We start from the raw sequence: 19465 nt of genomic DNA, 5'->3' as shown, positions 1-19465 counted from the left end.
TTCTAGAGGACCTCAGGTATCTTCTCACAAATTTACAGAGCATTTCACAGCGGAAATTCATATGTAGCTGAAAGAAAACATAAAAGTGAAAAATGAATATATAAATGTATTCAAAAGAATTACCAGTGTTGATCATAATTGTATTTATTTAGGTTTTATGTTTTCAAGTACAAAACTGTTGACCCTAATCTAGCTCCATATCTCATGTCCCTGTGATACCAATCTATTTGGCAGTGATAGCAGGATTCAGGGTGTGTTTGGTCCTGGTGGTGGGTAGAGCCTCTTTTTGGGGATTTTGGATTGTCCCTTTTAGGTTTTAAAGAGGCATGTATATCAGAGATGATGGATTTGTGTACACAAACAGACATTTGTAAACACTGGGCCTGTGTAGGTGTTGTAGTGTTGATGTGAGCAGCCGGTGGTATTGCCTCAGTGCAACACAGTGGATTAGAAGCTACAGGTTGAGTAACAGGTGGAGGACTGTTGGCTCTCTCATCTACATCTTGCTCACTGCAGCAGGCTGGATGTGCTAACTGATGCACGCTCCAGTTGTTACTCCTCGGCAGTGCACCGCAGGTAGCACATTTGAAGTGTCAGCAGTGCTGCTTCCTGTGTTTTCCCCCCAGGATGGTTAATAATGCTCTCCCACATTTTCTAGTTCACCATCTTTACTACATTCTCCTTCACACACACACACACATAGAACAGCAGCTACAGATCAGATAGACAGGTGGTACTCTGAGTGATGTCCCAGGGGGCTTCCAGGCACTTTCATTCCCATGCATCACAGTCTTCTGCTCATTTATTCTTTCAGTAGATATAGCGAAACACTTAGATAAAGTGAAAACAAAGCATTTTGTATCTTTTGATTGTTCTCTTGATGTTGGCATGGTGACAATCCATCAACATTTGTGAGCTGTTGATGGTTTCTAAAAGTCTTTGAGTTGTTCCTTGTCATGTTAATTTTTGTATGTATTCCATATTTATCATAATATTTGGCTGTTGAGATGTTGTGCTTTCACAATTTTTTCCTGAAATATGATTTTGGTGATATTTTTTTAACTTACTATTACACTACTTTTGTAAAATAATGTTCTTCTAATGAACCTTTGCAGAATGACTACTGCCCAAACCTACAACCTTCATTCCCAAAAATTTGGGACAGTGTCAAGAGTGCGAAATGTGTAAATAAAAACAGAATGCAATACATACAGAATTTTTTCACAAAAAATGTGAGAACTGTCCGCCATGTTTTTTGTTCTGACTTCCGGAATCTTGAAAGTCACGTGACTTGGACACAAACCCATAGGAACTCTGCATTGTATCGAAATCCGTGTGTATTTCGTGGAAATTTGAGTGATTCCGTGGCTATCTCACAGATTTTGAGTTAAGCGCGTTTTTTTAGCTTACTATTACACTACTTTTGTAAAATAATAAAACCTACAACCCTGATTCCCAAAAATTTGGGACAGTGTCAAGAGTGTGTAAATCAGGGCTGGGACTCGATTAAAAAAATTAATCTAATTAATTAGAGGCTTTGTAATTAATTAATCGAAATTAATCGCATTTTAATCGCATATAAATATTTGACCTGAGAACAGTGAGAAGTAATTTTTTCACATGGATTTTTAATATACTATTGAATAATGACTGAATACATAAGCTTAAGCAACACAAATATTGTTTATTTTTGCTCAAGTCCAACAGACCAGTGCAATTTTCGACGCTTCCATCCGTTGGTTTTTTGTAACAAAATGTCCCATCATCCTCGTGGCCAACCAAAGCGCTCTCATCAGCTTCTTCCTTCATGTTCGTGGTTTGTTGTTGTCTGAACTCATGAACGCTAGTTGGTGCTCCAGTATAATCGGTTCGCCTGAAACTCCTCCAGTGAGAAACGTTCCGCGGTGCAAAAATAAGTGCGATTAAAATGCGTCAATTTTTTAAACACGTTAATTTTTGTGTAATTAATTAATCTTAATTAACGCGTTAAAGTCCCGGCCCTAATATATATAAATTTTTATTTTTTCATTTCAATGTCCTGAATGTTTTGGAATTAAGGTTGGATCATAGCAACTGCAATTAGGCACAAGAGGCCTGTGGAGCTTTGACGGTTTTGTCTAATGCTAAGGTTTGGATGGTGACATTAACCCTGACCTTGGAAGGGAAAATGCTGAACATGGTGTTCTTATGGAACCTGCTATCCAACAGCATACTAAAGGCTGTTTGATTGAAGCAATGGGAAAAGGAATTTTGCTTCGTTTTGGTTTCTCTTGGTTCTGGTGATCGGCGCATGTTGGGGATGCTGTTGATTGTCATTAGCAAGTTGTATGTGTTCATTCATTTAAAGTTACCCTACAAAGGTGGAGCAACACTGACCCACTGTGCTTATCTTATACACAACTCTCTCTCCATTGCTGCTGTATGTGGATAGGAAGCTGCATATGGAAGACATATCCTATCTTTTTTCATGAGCGGAGATTTTCAGTTTGAGAGCATGATGGTATTCCTTTTCAGTGACACAGCCCATTCTAAAGCTCAGATTTATTCTCATCCTGTTCACATTTTGTGCTCGCACTCAGATTTCTGCTGCTTTCTTTCAAAAATCACATGCTTGTGCTCACATTTCTTCTTCTTGGACACAAATATTTTGCTCACATTCAAATATGTCCTGTGCAAGCTCAGATCTAAAGTCCACATGTTCAAGTCTTCGCTCTCAAAATGTGCGTATTCTGTGTATGTGCACACACAGAACAAGCACGTCCTCTCTTACCTGCAGGTGTGTCTTCTAGATCGTTGAATCATTTTTCCTCAGCAGTGTGACTGACTGACTCACAAGTTAACTTGGTAGCTAACCTCAGCACATGTTGGGAAAAGTTAGCCTTCAGGGTTCTCTGTTAGAAAGCTGTTTCTGGCAGAAACCTTGTAATTTTAGACCTGAACAAGACTTTCTGGCATTAAGCACTAAAGGCTAATTCCTCCTAACAGCTATGTTGCAAACAGTGGATGGCTAAAAGTTTCCATCAGGATTCATAACTAAACGTTTTCTTCAAATATAACTATTCACTTACTCTGCTGTGCAAGAACATGCTGTTGCTGTTTGTCCTTATATTTGAAGTGTTAAGCTTTCCCCTTAATTTTGTGTACTCTTTATTCACAGTACAGATTTTATGGTGAATTTCTCAAATACATATTATAGCCTTTCTGTCTGTTTGTCTCTGATATTTCCGAAATGTGTTATTATTTCCTTTGGATTGCCTTTGGTTCTCTAAGATACAGTCTATACTAGACTAGTATAGTCTATACTAGTCTATAGTATAGTCCTCTAGTACTAGGGCTGGGCGATATATCCATATTAAAGATATATCGATATATTTTTAAATGTGATATGGAATTAGACCATATCACACATATATATCTCACATATTGATGTAGTTTAGTAATTCTTACTAGGGTTTGTCATATTTAGTTCTTTTGTAATGTTTGGTTTTCTTTTCTCATTTAAATATATTTTTTTAAGAAAAAGATTGGCCTATTTTATTTCATAGGCTATTTTTATTTAAAATATTTTTTTATTTAAATGTGCACTTTATGGAGCTTTATGGAGCTGATTTTTTTTTTTTAAAGGTATTCCTGTTATACAGTATTTATGTTCACTGAAATAAACTTAAATAAACTACTTGTGACATGTCATATTTGACTTTAACTGAACATTTGCTCTCACTTTGTGATAAAAATATCACGATATATATCGTGTATTGATATTCAACCTAAACATATTGGGATATGACTTTTGGTCCATATCGCCCAGCCCTATCTAGTACTATGTAGTACTGTGTGTGTACTATGTGTAGTACTATGTGTTCACGGTAATAAAGCAAAATGTCACCCAGTGCAGCTGTGCGGCTCAGGGATCTCTGTTTTCTTTTAAAAAAGGACAACATTGGAGCTCTATCACATATAGATATATGGTTATGAGTAAGATTAAGTGATTTTTTTTTTAATTTAGAAAACTTGTCACTGTATTGCACACAAAGAAATCACTGCCTATGTGTCTCAGACTACCTGTATGCATCTTATTGCAAGCAAGAAGTTCAAGGAATTCTTTCTACCATGTTTCAGGTGCACAGACACTAAGGCTACGTTTACATGATGACGATCTGAACAGAAGACGCAAAAAGGGCGTCGCGTCTTCACTTTTTATTCTGCGTTTAGACGAGCGTTTTCAGGAGGAAATCTGCGTGCATACAGTGACGCTAAAGTGTGTGAATTGGATTGGGTATGTATGCCAGGCGGCATCACTTAAATCGATAAGAGCATCTTTGGGCATGCAGAAGTTTTCACGCCACGCATTTTCATCAGCTACTCCTTCCACAAAGTTCTCCACCATCCACTAGATCTCCCAGGTCTCGTCCAAAGCCGTCTGGCTCACCTCCCACCAATTGGTGCATCCAAAATGTGATCGAGGTAATTACAGATCCTTCTCTGTTCACTAATACTATCTGTACATATCCTGTACATTTGGTGGAAAGACTCCTGTAAGTTTATTAGAGCTGCCAGAGCAGCTTGAAGGTCCCACGCATGGAAATAACCCCACATGTTACGTGACGTAAACACATACATGACGTGAGCAGATCTGAGCAAAGTTTTGTGTCTTGGCAGTGTAGACGGACACGCTACGGCGGAGCGGATTCAAGTTTTCCACTCTGGAGGGTGGTTTCAGATTTTTGCATTTTTAAGCCCCAAAAACGCCGTCACCGTCTAAATGAAAGGCACTTCCCATAAAATATTTTGTCGTTTTTACCTGCAAGCATCCTCGTGTAGGGCCTAAGTCACTAAAGTGTTTAAAATCAGCTTTACTGTGGGTGCCATGTGAAACAGTTGCACTGTGTATCTTTTTGAGTGCTGTGTTTTGAAGACTCAAACATGGAGTCATAGTGAAAGTTAAAGTGAGTTGGTTTAGATTTTGAAGTATTTTTGATTTTGCTATTATTATATCTTTCTATCTAACACATAAGCACAGAACATTTCAAGAGAAAAACACATTTTTCAGAGTTGATCATAAAACATTTCAGACCTGTTTGCTCAGTTTGGTTTAAACCTAACCGAGTTTAAGGCTTGTACTGTAATTATATGTTGGCACTCTGAGTAGTTTTTGTCTCATATTGCATTCCTGTACGGTCTGAGAAGAGCAAGGTAATTTTCTGCTCTCCGCTGTTAAAAAAAACTGCTTAAAAAATGCAAATAGCTCTAAGAGCATTTCTCTGAAAATGAAAGTGAAACACTGAAAATGAAACCACTGTGTGTTGCGTCAAAGGGTATTGGGTTTAGTTGCGCGTGCGCGCACACGCGCGCACACACACACACACACACACACACACACACACACACAGAGTCAATGGTCCCATTCTTCTTCGTATTTACTGTAATATGGATAATTTTTATTTAATAAAGCAATGCAGAGAGGGAAAGTGATCCATCAAGCATTGAAGAGTGGTTAATAAGGAGACCTCTCTTTGGACATACATCCACATAAATCATGTTAAGAACTTGAGGTCATTGTGTTTTGAAAGCCTTGCAGCTGACAAATTATTCCTAACAACATACAGAAACCTGGTTTGGAGCGATTCTATTTGCATGATTTGCCTGAAGTCCTGTGGCTGCAGTGGTAAAGGTTGTTGTTGTACAGCTGTCCTGCATCGACGCTGCACATTATGTGTGTGAGCAGTATGTGAACACAGCCCAGTGCAAGAAGCACTCCTTTCTATGGGGCTTTTACTTTCAGCAGGGGATGGACTCTATAAATGTCTTCCCCTGCTTTACTTTCCAGAGGAGATGGACTCTTTTGAAACATTAAACAGGACTCTTCCACTTCATGTGGCCCAAGTTATCCAAGTGTGTGTCATTGCAGTGTAAGGCGGCACAGGCTCGTACAGGAGATGTCTGAATAAATTGATTTGTCTTGGTAGTGATAGTTGTCATGATACTGGATACAGCACCTTGAAAATTGTCGATATTATTGGGGAAAAACATAACACAACCACATCTGAGCTATAGCACCAAAACAAAACTTGCAAATTATTGTATTCTATATGGGCACTACTGATGCTGCTCGTGTGTGTGTGTTCTTACTAGGGTTTGTCATATTTAGTTCTTTTGTAATGTTTGTTCTCATTTAAATATATTTATTTAAGAAAAAGATTGGCCTATTTTATTTCATAGGCTTTTTTTATTTAAGATCTTTTTTTTATTTAAATGTGCACTTTGTGGAGCTTTGATAAATAAATAAATAAAAGTACTCATGCTGTTACACAGTATTTATGTTCACTTAAATAAACTTCAATAAACTACTTGTGACATGTCATATTCTCACATTTAAAGTTTAAATGTGAGAATATGTATTTCTTTTTCTGAAAAGAGAAACTATCTATGAGTATAATTAGTGCTGTGAAAATTACATTCTACCAAATGCACCAAGACAAGAGAAAAAACAGATTCATAGAGTTCTCGTTCTGACAGTTTGCACTGAAGAGTTCATTCACGTAACTAAACTGTGATAACAGAAACATTTTTAGAAGACATAAATGTCAGACGGATTTTCTCATCACTTCCTTATTAAATCACACACACGCACGCACGCATACACACACACACACAGACACAAACACACATACACACATACACACACACACACACACACACACACACACACACACACACACACACACACACACACAGATCTCCTCTATAGTTCTTTGTAAAGATTGCTTTCTGACTGTAGTGTTGCAGCTGCATGAGGAATCTGAGGCTCAGACAGTCTCAGTTGAGCAACAGTCGACAGAGTCAAGGTTGCATTTTCACCTTGATAGTGTTGCTGGCCACGGTTTAGAGAACACCATCAACAGGTCAGTGAGAGAGCAATGCTCAATGTATAGATTGTAAACATTAGTAAGTAACAGTGGCTACTGCTGACCCTTGAGCAAAGCTAACAGCCAATTCTTGTTCCCCTCACGGTGTTATTTCCTGCTCTAAACACCACCATCACCCGGCAAGTGCAAAATGGATGAGGAGAAGGTTGCCTCAGTTCAAAACTTCCCATTTTACTAGTTTTTATTTAAAATAACGTAACAATAAAAGCCCATACACAACTGGTAATAACATATAACCTGTATCTGGTTATGTTTTCTGGTCAAAGAAAACCACTGGTGGAGGCAGGTGTAAAGGTATTCTTAATACAATTAACCTATGGCTAAGCTCCGCCCCCTCCACTCATTTGGCGCTATGGCAGCTGTCACAGTAGGAGACATTTCACAGGAGGCAGTTCATCATTTTTGGAGGACAAGCCTTTTTACCATCTTTACCCAGAGTACATGAATCATTCAGCACAGCATTGCTAACCTTTGTTATCTCAGGTATTTACAGATAAGTTAAAGAAGCTAAGCTCCAAAAGTAAACGTTAGTATAAGTAGAGCCCTTTGGACAACAGCTAACAATCATGTACGGTAAAGGGTTAGATAACGTTAGCTAACTTTAGCCTAACATTAGAAAGGGTTAGGCTAACGTTAGAGATGTTACAGATAACTTTAAAATCTCTAACATCTGAACATCTCTAGCAGAGTGACATGTTGTTCATTTTATTCACGTTTAGTTGGTGTTGTGGTCCACAGCATAACTTTATCCAGAGCAGACACTTATCTGGGTTGAGATGTGGCTTGGGAAAGAGTGGAAAATCAACCCCGTGGCCCAGCCTCTCAGGATACTTAGTGCACACTGTTTGACCATTCTAAACTTAAAATGTCAAGAAAAAAACTATAAAAAACGACTGAAAACTGACTAACTCCAATGCATTTGAATGCACATTGAAGCAGAGAATGTCCGAGTGTATTGGGTTAGCTATGCGCACTGTGATTGGCTGATCGCATCTGGGGGTGTGGCTTAGCCATAGGTAATTTAGGTCAGACCACATCTGGAGGTGGTCTGACTTCTCCACCTGCTCCAAGGCTGAATTAGCCTCAATTTACTAAAGCCCAGGTTAAATCTGCCTGTATAAATGTCTGACCAACAGTCCAAAACCCAAAGAGATTCAGTTTATTATCACTTAAGACAAAAGCTGCAAAAAGTAATAATATTTTTTATTTTAGGTGATCCTGGCTATGCTTGTCAGTTGCTTCCCTACATTTTTGTTTATAACAGATGTAAATGCAACTTTATGAAAAGCAATATCATAGTAGTGAAAGAGACCTAAAAGCTTCTAGCTGCAGACAGCAATGGACGCAAACAATTATTCAGAATAAACCAAGGATTTGAAGTAGAATTTTGAAGGACATTTTTACTATAATTTTAGATAGTTTTGTAACCACAAAATACAGTTTCAGTTAGTTATCGTTTTTTGAAAAAAAATCTAGTTTTATTTCTATTTCAGTTAACCAAAATGTTTTTTCAATTCTAGTTTTCGTTATTTAGTTAGTTTCCGTTAACTATAATAACCTTGATTCACAGTCACCTTAATGTGTGTGTGTGTGTGTGTGTGGGTGTGTGTGTGTAATATGAATGTTCCTTGAAGTCATTATCTTCTGACTCTGGTAAATCAGTCTCAGATTCTCATTGGTATAATAAAAAAACAGAGGCAGTTAGCTCATAAAAAACAGTTCTAATGGCATTCCGTGTGTCTACTGATGTCTGCTGACTCTGGGCTTTCCACCATGTTTTGAAGCTATGATTGGGTCCTCGTTACATGAGGGCCTGTGTTTGTCCAGCTGTGCTGAAACACTCCAAAATAAGATGTTGAGATGTCAGGCTTTCACAACTCAGATGCCGGTTTTTGGCCGTTGCCTGACAGATGCCTGAGCCACAAATAGAGAACACGACGCAGGTAAAAGAATCACAGCAGGGCAGCCGGCAGCAACAACTTCATCTGAGGCTATATTTCTGTCTCTTTCTCTCTCTGGTTGTGACTTATCAAGGGCATTTTCTCTTATCTTTCTGCTTTTGCATGTTTCATATTCTCTGCAGTGCTTTTTAACACCATCTCCTCTCTAGAAGGGCTGAGGCAAAAAGCATCACACGGCAAAAGTATCTTAAGTCATGTTTTACCACACAGCCTTGACGTATCAGTAGGAGTACATGTGTAAGGGACACACGTACCCCTACATCATGTGTTGCCATGGCGTGAGGCATCCTATATAGCAGATCTCTCTACACATGCAAATGAAAGTGTATGTTATGAGAAAAAAGTCCAGGAGGGGGAGACACTCTGTGACTATCAATTCCCTTTTTATTCCCCTGAGGACTTGCTATAATACAGACCTGCTGCCTCAGACAGACTGAAATCTGTAACTATGCGTGCCGCTGGCTCAGCTGCATTTCAAGGAAGGTGTTCGCTTCCACCCCGTCTCTGTGAAACAGATTTAAAAAGGTGATTTGAGAAGATGGATGAGAGTGATGCTGAAGATCGATGGCGGCTCGTGTTAAGCCCAGAGAGGGAGGTGAAACGGGGCATATTTTGTTGAATTGTAACCCACCCATATAACTCTACTCAGTTCGCAGTTTCCAGGCTGAGACTGAACTACATTATCATTATTAATAATATTATTATTGTAAACTCTTATTCTACATTAGTTTCAGATGTATAACCTACATTTTTTATTGTAGGTTATACATCTGTAGCTACCATTCCCCTGGTAGTAGTAAAGAGAGAGTAAGTCCTTTGTTAACCGTTAATAGTGCACTCATTGCAAATTCCAAATTTCAACCCTAGAGAGTTGGAGGATATTACATGCAGCTAGAATGTGGACTGTGGGATGTGTAAAAAAAGATATATGGACCCGGGGGAGGGGGGTGATATTTTCATTGAAGAATAACTCTGTTTGTAAGACTGTTTGTTGCAGATATTTCCTCCCAAATTTTTCATTTTTACATTGGAGGTCGAGGTCAATAGGTTGAGTTATTATTATTATTATATTATTATCATAGTGATTGGTCAGATTTCATGGTGTCACTGTCTGTGACGTAGCCTGATCTTTGCTGATTAGCTGGAAGAAATCCATGTGCTTCTACGACCTCATAAAGAGACATGGGGACCCCATTTTGATATCCACTGAAATTACCGAATATAGTTCTTTGCCCGATAAAGGGTTAATGTGGCTAATGTGTGAACATATAATTGTTTTCTTTAGACACCCAGCAGACACAGTGATGTTTTTGACCACCTCAAGAATTTAAGTCAAATGTTGACTCACTTTTAGCTCTCTTTCAGTCAACCCACAATATGCAACTTATGTTTATTGTTATTGGCGCCCTCTAGCAGCCTTTGTCATTATGAAGGATGCCATGGCAGAAGTGACATTACAGAGTGAAAAAGCAAAGAGGGGAGTGATGAGACAGTATAAAGAACAACAAGGTTCACTTAGGGAGAAACGCAGGACTTTCACCCAGGAGATAGATGTTGTGGAAACAAAAGTAAACTTTGTTATTTGAAGCAACTTACATGTGTCACACCTTACATCACTAATGTACCAACCAAGGTTATTATAGTTAACGAAAACGAACGAAAATAACGAAAACTAGAATAGAAAAAACATTTTTGTTAACTGAAATAAAAATAAAAACAAGAGTTTTCAAAAAAACGATAACTAACTGTTTACAAAACTAACTAAAACTAACTAAAAGTATGGTGAAAATGTCCTTCGTTTTCATCTTTGTCAACTTTTTTCATACGTAAACCTTTTTGGTTGATATGAAATCTATTTCATCTATCTGGTTTTATGACTTAATAAACTTATTGGGGCTGAGATGGATCAGACAAAGGAAATAAAGGAAACATTTATTGTGACTTTTTTAAATCTGGCACCCCAGACCCCATTACAAAAAAACTAAAACTAAAAAAAACTAAACTAAAACTAAGCATTTTCCAAAAAATAAAACTCACTAAAACTAGCAGACACACCCTAAAAACGGATTAAAACTAACTGAATTTGAAAACAAAAAATCACAATGAAATTAAAACTAAAACTAATAAAGAATCCAAAACCATTATTACTTTGGTACCAACTACCTCACTTTGGGCAGTTACATGCATTTATTCACATGGTATTTTGTAACATCTAACTATTTACTTTTTTGCACTAAAATTAGGGAAGTAGTTTTATTGCTAAACCTAAACAACTTGATAGTGTTTTATATTGTTAACCCTTAATAGGGCACTAATTGAATTACTTTCAAATTCCAAATTTCAACCCTAGAGAATATTGGAGGATATTACATACTGCCAGAATGTATAAAAAAAAACATACGAAAATAATATTTTGAGAAAAAAGTTTACTGGATTAAAGTGGCAAATCTACGAGAAAAAAATGCGTAGATCTATGAGATTTAAAGTGGTGAATCTGCGACTTTTTTAGCGTAGATTTGCCACTTTAAATTTCTTGAATCTGGAATAATTTTTTTTTGTAGATTTGCCACTTTAATCTAGTAAATTTGGATTTTTTTTCTTGAAATATTACCTGAAGTTACCAAATATAGTTCTTTGCCTGATAAAGGGTTAATGGAGTGTTTAAAACGGCATCCATTAGTTACTGAGGCAAAATGTACCTTAAAAAGTGATACCAAGGGCTCCTGACTGTATGTGACAAGTTGGGTGTGAGAATGGAGTGTTCATGTTTCTTAGTCTGACTTCATTGTAGCAGTGTGACCATATAATTAACTGGTTTAGTGTCATCATTACTGATTGAAATAATGCCTTAAACTGTTAAATAAAATAGTCTTGTTCAATATTGTGTAAGTGCACAAACAACTCTAATGTTATACTGCACTGGTTTCTTCAATTACTAGGTTGAATTATTACTGTACTGTTGTGATGATGACAACAGCAGTCAGCGGTGTCTTGTACTAATTTATATTTACCGACTGGATTATTTAAATTAAAGCCTTTGCACCTCTTTGAATGTTCATTCATGCTGTAACTTTTGCCTCTATCTTGTAATTGAACTTTAATCTCCTGAGTTTGACTGCATGTTTAAGGTTCCCCCACAGAGGGACACACACCTCAATATTAATAGTTGTTTTTTGGTTGATAATTGTTTCTCGTATAAATAGGTCAGATCAAACATTATCTCAGTATTTTTCTATTCTCTGCTTCTTTTAAATAATTTACTCCAGCCTTTACAACAACACCATCATCCTCTAAGGCAGTGGTTCTCAACCTTTTTTCACTGATGTACCCCCTGTGAAATATTTTTTCAGCCAAGTACCCCCTAGCCAGGGCAAAGCATTTTTGGTTGAAAAAGAAAAAAAAGACTTAAAAACAGAGGGCTGTGCCATCAGTGTCTGATTTATTAAACTTTGGAACTGATAAACACATACAAAATTCAAACATTTAAAAAAATCCCAACTATTTCAAACATTTTAAATGTTAATAATCCATGATTAAATTTATTGCAAATATTTCTCATCACTAAAATGTAGTGATTCAAGCTAGTGTAGTAAAAACAGTGAGCATATAACCATTTAAAACTATAACTGCTACGCTTCAACCATGACTCCATCTTTGAGTTTTACAGTGATTGACAGCTGATGCCAGGTGGCATATGACAGGTTGGGTCCAACCATCCTGGTATGGGGGACACTCTGGGTTTTTAGGATCAGGAAATTGAATAGCCTACTGAATCTAAAATTCATTTTATGAACTTATACTTATATTTTCCTAAAATATTTATTAAATAACTATTTTTAAATTATTTTTGCATTGATGCTACTTTTTAAATGTATATTTTAAAATCTCACATACCCCTGGAGTGCCTTCACGTACCCCCAGGGGTACAAGTACCCCCATTTGAGAACCACTGGTCTATGGGACACAACGTTTTAATAAACTTCTTTTTTTGTTCATTTGCCCAGTAGGTCATTTTTCTGCTTTAAATACGAGACAATCCTGCTTGAAGTTCATTGACTTTCTTGTTGATAATGAAAAGTTTCAAGTGGACTGAAACTCTCACCTACCACATTTTGACCAGGCCTATCAATAAATACACTGACATACTCATTAGTAACATAGACAAAGCACCTTTATAATTCTTGGAATACCCTTTACTTATCAATAACTGCTAATAAAGTATGACAGGGCTCAGTGGTGGAGCTTTGCTTGGCACAGGTGGACATGTCCATAACCAGCTGAGTCCCAAAGACAGACAGGCTATTGAGGGCTTGTGCTGGAACTGGCTTTTTAATGGAAGTTTAAAGAGGAACTGTGGTTGTGCCCTAATGGCTTTTAGCTCTAATGCTTATTTTTGAGGTGACACATGCTGGAGACGAAATACCCTGCAGCCACACTGTGGTCTGTGGTGTGAATATGTGTGTGTATGTTTTGCCTGCTTGCTGTGGGTTGCTCATAAATGCTACTCCTTGGCTGGCATATTGATTTATGATGATGAGATTATAACTCTGCACACACTTGAGAGCCAATCCAGCTTGTTGATTTCTGGAGTGTTTGTCTGCATTTATGTATTATTGCACATGCTCAGTTCATTCCTGTAAGCTGTGGAAAGCTCTGAGTGCATGTCTGTTGGATATCTGTGTGTCTGCAAGAGGAGAAACCATAGAGAAACATTGTGGGGAGTTATTTTCGGAATTCATTACATAGGAAACTTATATAAAATTATAACATAATATCATGTTGATACTACAGCTTTTATGCCTACAGCATCTAAGGCAGGGGTCTCAAACTCAAATTAACTGGGGGCCGCTGGAGGCAGGATCAAAATGACCAAAAAAAGACACAAAATTACAAAAAAAAAAAAGATACAAAATGACTGAAAAAAACACTTGATTACTTAATAAAGACACACAATTACAAAAGAAGACACAAAATGACAAAAAAATACAGTGTTACCAAAAAAGACACAAAATTATTTTAAAAAGACACAAAATTATTAAAAAAGACACAAAATGACCAAAAATGACAGAAAAAAACTAAATTACTTAAAAAAGACACAAAATGACCCAAAAAGACACAAAATGACTAAAAGAGACAGAATTAACAAAAAAGACACAAAATGATTTTAAAAAAGACACAAAATTATTAAAAAGACACAAATTTATTTAAAAAAGACACAAAATGACCAAAAAAGTAATTAAAGTGACCTTCCACACACAACACGGTAAAGTGCCATTCATACAAAACTCACATTAAACTTTCATATCAAGGTGGGGGCCACAAAATATCGTCACGAGGGCCGCAATGAGCCTGCGGGCCGCGAGTTTGAGACCCATGATTTAAGCGGACATTTCCAATGGCAGCAGTTTACTGGCAACTGAGAACCAGCAATGCAAGGAGATGTATGGACAAATTTCAAACTGGGCAACTATCTGGAGAACTTTACAAATCTAAATAGCTATCAACCAGTCGCAACGCTGGCTATCAGGAGCACACAAACTCATTATTTCTACAGTCCAAATTACTAAAATTTATAGACATCGTGGGCTATCAAACAGCTCAAATAATGTTCAAAGCAAAAAATATTGTATTACCAATAAATATACAGAAATTATTTAGCATTCATGAGGGGAGTTATAATTTAAGGGGTAAAAGTAACTTTAATTTAGCATTAATGCACACAAACAGGAAGGGTTTTTGTGTTTCAGTGAGCGGGGTGAGACTATGGAACAAGCTCACTATGGAGTTGAAGCAATGTCCAAACATGAAACAGTTTAAAATGAGGTAGAAAGAGGATGTTGGGTAGCACCAAGTGTTATGAGGATACTGTGTTTATTTATTTTGATCCTTTTTACTGGTTATCTTTTTTTGTTGTTGGTTCTTTTCCTTTCGTATGTATGTATGCATATGGGGGCATGTGTATATATGTATGTATGTATAATTAATGTGTATAGGTAAATTATATTCATGTTTTTGTAATACAAGACAAGGATTTTAACTTGTCATATTTAAGGAGAGGGGGTGGGAGTTTATATGTTTTACTTCTTCTCACTTCTTTTCGAATATGTATTCTTCATGTCATGTTAAATGTTTTGTCTTACTTTTTTATTGTTTTGTTTTCATATTCGAAATAATCTTGAATCCATCCATGCACCCACCCACCCACCCACCCATCCATCCACCCATCCATCCATCCCTTAGCAACACTGGTTCTGAAACTCCTGCATGTGTACCACTGGTTGTATGTAGGGAAATTTCCAAATCATAAAAAATTCTAATAAATGAATGTTAAGGTATATCACATCAAAAAACTATGAAACGATGAAAACCCTTTAACTTTAAGATACCTAAAATGTATGTACTCACATTCATGGATGTAGCCCAAGCATACGTCAGTAATTAGTAACAAGCTAATATGCATGTCTGTCACAACAGCTTTCAGAGTATTCTGGTTCCATTTTTTTCTGCAAATTTAAAAGCATCATACAGAAAAGTACACTGTAGAAAAAAAACTGTTGTTTTTACGGTAAAAAAACGGCAGCTGTGGTTGCCAGAACTTTACCGTAATAAATACGGTAGAACTTTTTTAAATATTACAGTAAAATGACATTAGCACTGTTGATTTCCTGTTTAAGATTGCCATTTTATTCCATATTTTACTGTATACATAAAACGTTAATTAGAAAAGAAGAAAAGAAGACGCTGTTCTGCCATGTAATAGCATATACAAGAAATATATACAAGAAAATACTTTATAAATGCCACATGAATTAAAGATTTTACCATTTAATATTACAGTATATTTTTGTTAGAGATATGGTGTTTAGTACATTTAACAGTGAGAAAAAGTATTTTTACAAAAAATAAATGCAAAAATTATTGCTTGTATATACATTACAGTATATTTTTGTTACATACACGGTGCCAGTGTATTTTACAGTGGAGTAATGTATTTTTTAAAAAAGTAAAAAATACTGTTTTGGCTGATATATACATTTACGGTGTTTCATTGTAACTGAAACTGAATTAACTCATTTATCATTTTACGGTCTTTTACTGTCATGGTTTAGCAGTTTTTCACTGTAAAATCTACAGAATTTTTTACAGTGTAGCAGCCAAACTTTCTACGTAGTGTGTGGCAGTAAATGTACAGTGTAGGGTACAGTTTGAATCAACATGAATAATCACTGCAGCTTCTTAATACCCAAGAAGTTTCTGTGTCTTGTTTCCCAGCTGCTGGGCAAAAGTGAAGGAAGAATCTGTGGGATTACAAACCTCTCTGGTTCTGTTCAGAGACAGCACACTCTGCTCCACCTAGGTTGCAAAGTGTAGATAAATTATTTATGAAGTGCTTTTTATATGCCTTTATATGAACCTAAAATAAAGAAGACTTGAACAAAAGATTCAGGTCACGTTTGTATCCGTGAGATGCAGCCTGCAAAGAACTAGTGCAGACAGCTGCAGGAGCAACTTTACTGTAATAAACATGGGGCAACTTTTTCTAATATTACAGTAAAAGGATATTAGCACTGTTGATTTCACGTTTATGATTGCCATTTTATTCCATATTATAGTGTAGAATACTTTATAAATGCTGCATAAATTAAAGATTGTATCATTAAATATTACAGTATATGTGTTAGAGATATGGTTTTTAGTACATTTAACAGTGAGAAAAAGTATTTTTCACAAAAAAAAAATGCAAAAATTACAGTGATGGCTTGTATATATATTACAGTATATTTTTGTCACAAACACAGTGCCAGAGTATTTTACAGTGAAAAAAAAAAGAATACTGTTTTGGCTGATATATACATTTACGGTGTTTTGTTGTTACTGAAACTGAATTAACCCATTTATCATTTTACGGTCTTTTACTGTCATGGTTTAGCAGTTTTTCACCGTAAAATCTACAGACATTTTTTTTACAGTGAATTAAAAAGAGAGCTAAGAGTTTCAGTCAAGACGGGGGCTAGATTGTGATGGCACGATAGTAAGCAGAGGTAAAATGGGTTTAAAAACTGCAAATGTTGCTCCAAACGGAAATGATTAGAAAGAGGGGTTAGGATCAAGAGGAGAATATTTCGAGGGGACTTGTTGAAACTGAAGTGGATGACAATCGACCAAATGTAAGTGCTGGTGTCTACTTAAGCAAAGCCAGTGAAGTCTCCACAGCACCTGAAGAGGGCCTTGCCCTTGAGGTGTGAAAGCTTTTAAGTGCCAGTTCTAGTGCAACCCCTTTGTGCAGCATTGCTGTGTCTGACAACAGACAACAGTAAATAATGTTCTCCGCATTAACTTTCTGCAGCAGTAGGATACAGGGTAGGCCTACACTACTCGATTTTAATGTCGGTCATAGTTTACTTGGAGAAACTCATATTTTTTGAGGTGGAAAGTGATGGTCATAAGTTTGAACACCACATTTAGGAAGCCCCATTGAGCTTTTACACTCCGAATGTGGAAACTAGCAAGCGGGTAACATTCACAATTAATGTTAAGGGGTATAGCCTCGGTATGGACCTGAAACAGTAAGCTGCAAAAGCTACAGCATAGCTGATGTTCTCTTCCTCAAAAACTACATGTCAGGGCTATGGAGGCCATAAACATACCGTATTTTGATACTGATATGAAAGAAAACATTAAGGAAGTTTAAAAAAAAAGTACCAGTAATTATATACTAACACATATCTCAATAGCCCTGTCAACTAGGGGGAAATGTGGCCACCGGGAAAGTCTCAGGCCACACCCTCTCAAAAGTCAGCTCACTCTGCGTGTCTCCACTACAAGTTAGCCCCCAGAGGGATTTAGAGACTCTGGAGGTAACGTATGGTTTTCAACGTCGCTAACTGTGCACAACGTCAGCAGCTGAAAGCAGCATGGCTAATTATGCAAAGAGTCTCCGCTGATCACAAACATAGTGATCGTGAATTAATGTCGCTAACTGTGTACAGTTTGGTGTTGAAGTGTCTGGTGCTTGTTGTAAACAAACAGAGATCTCTAAGTTACACCTCCTGCAGCAGCAGCACATATACACTGTACTGCTACAGAGCTAACTGTAGCTAATTGCCGCTATCGGTGGCTCTTCTTAACAAGCAGGCCTCCGGCTCGTTAGTGGCTCCTTAAGAAGAGTAAGAAGGAGTCGCTGGATTTGTCTCCAGTCGCTTTCTTGAAAAATGGTCACTAAGTGGGTCTGAAAAGTGGCTAAATTTGGAACACTGCTTTGAAGGCTTTTACAAATGGTGTGTGTTGTTGTCGTGTAGAGCACTACGTCACATCCTGCTTAGCGATCTATCCAATCAGTAACCAGGCTGTTTTCAGGGGAGAAAAAAGACCCTGCTCTTCTACAGGGACGAAAAAAGCCGGCTCCGGACTGCTCGTATTAAAGTCAAACACCAATGAGCTATATATTGATTTCTTAGAAAATACATTTTAATGTGAGCCAGACGGAGTTGAGATAGTTGGATTAAATCAGGGAAGGTTCGTAAAGAGTTAGGGTAAAGATTATACCAGAGTTGTAGAATGAAGCTTTTTCCTTGCCATTCATGCTTCTCACTAACGGATTCTTAAAAGGTTTTCCATCAGCATTGGTTAAGTACTGTTCAAATAAATAATTCAAACAAGTATTCAGTTGCACACACACACACACACACACACACACACACACACACGCGCGCATGCACATACACTATCAGGGGTATTTTATGCCAGCACACTATACTTAAACGCCTAAAACACGTCGCCTGTGCCAGCATAAAGTCTGATTAATAGGCGTGCTTACAGACACGCGTATTGCGAGTACACCAGATAACATGGGTGACGGGTGAAAAGTGCCACCAGCGAACGTAGTGGACGCCTGTGTGTGTGTGTAACGCGTGTACGCCTATAACAGTTCAGCTGTTACACAGAGTCTCAGCTTCATACGGGATTGTGAAAGCAGAACTTATAGATGAACTCCAAGCCCCAACAGAGCTGTCAGGATATTTCTATCATTTTCAGGCCCGTTTTTATTTTCTAGATGATATTTAATGATAGCAAGGGTGAAAGGGATAATTAAAATAATTTCAGCTACTTAAAAATAGTAATAGGCTACTAAAGTGCGACGCTCACAGCCAGTTCCCAGTTCGCTCTTGGACATACAGTTCATTACGCATCAGCTGTAATGTACAAATTGAATATTAAGTAGCCATGCGGACCTGTCCAATGAATAAGGATGCTTTTTTGAGTAATTTTATGCGCTTGGACATACAGTTCATTAAGCATCAGCCGAGGCGTGTACTTAAATTGCATTTAGGTAGACTGAAACAGCATAAACTGTGTAATAGGTCTCTCTTGGTAAAACATGGATTGCTTTAATTGTGAAGCGAAGCGACTGTTAAACTCAAAATTCGCCATCATAGTTTGATAAAAACATATTTTGTTACAAAAAATGTAAACAAGTATGTAAGAAAGGATATAAATGTATAATTGCATTTGTAACTCGGCCCTTGTGACCACCCTGGAACTCTTCGTTGACGGGTGGTTGTTATATTTGCGGCTCGC

General features: G+C 37.2%; 1 protein-coding gene across 2 annotated transcripts in view; it reads left to right on the top strand.

The window, feature by feature from the left end:
* The window catches only part of LOC131993009 (ADAMTS-like protein 3), a 296438-nt gene that overhangs the window by 88077 nt on the left and 188896 nt on the right, over positions 1 to 19465 (top strand). The gene's annotated exons all lie outside the window — the stretch shown is intronic.

This window comes from Centropristis striata, chromosome 2, assembly GCF_030273125.1.
Source record: "Centropristis striata isolate RG_2023a ecotype Rhode Island chromosome 2, C.striata_1.0, whole genome shotgun sequence".
NCBI lineage: Eukaryota > Metazoa > Chordata > Actinopteri > Perciformes > Serranidae > Centropristis > Centropristis striata.
This window is presented reverse-complemented; position numbering and strand designations above follow the sequence as displayed.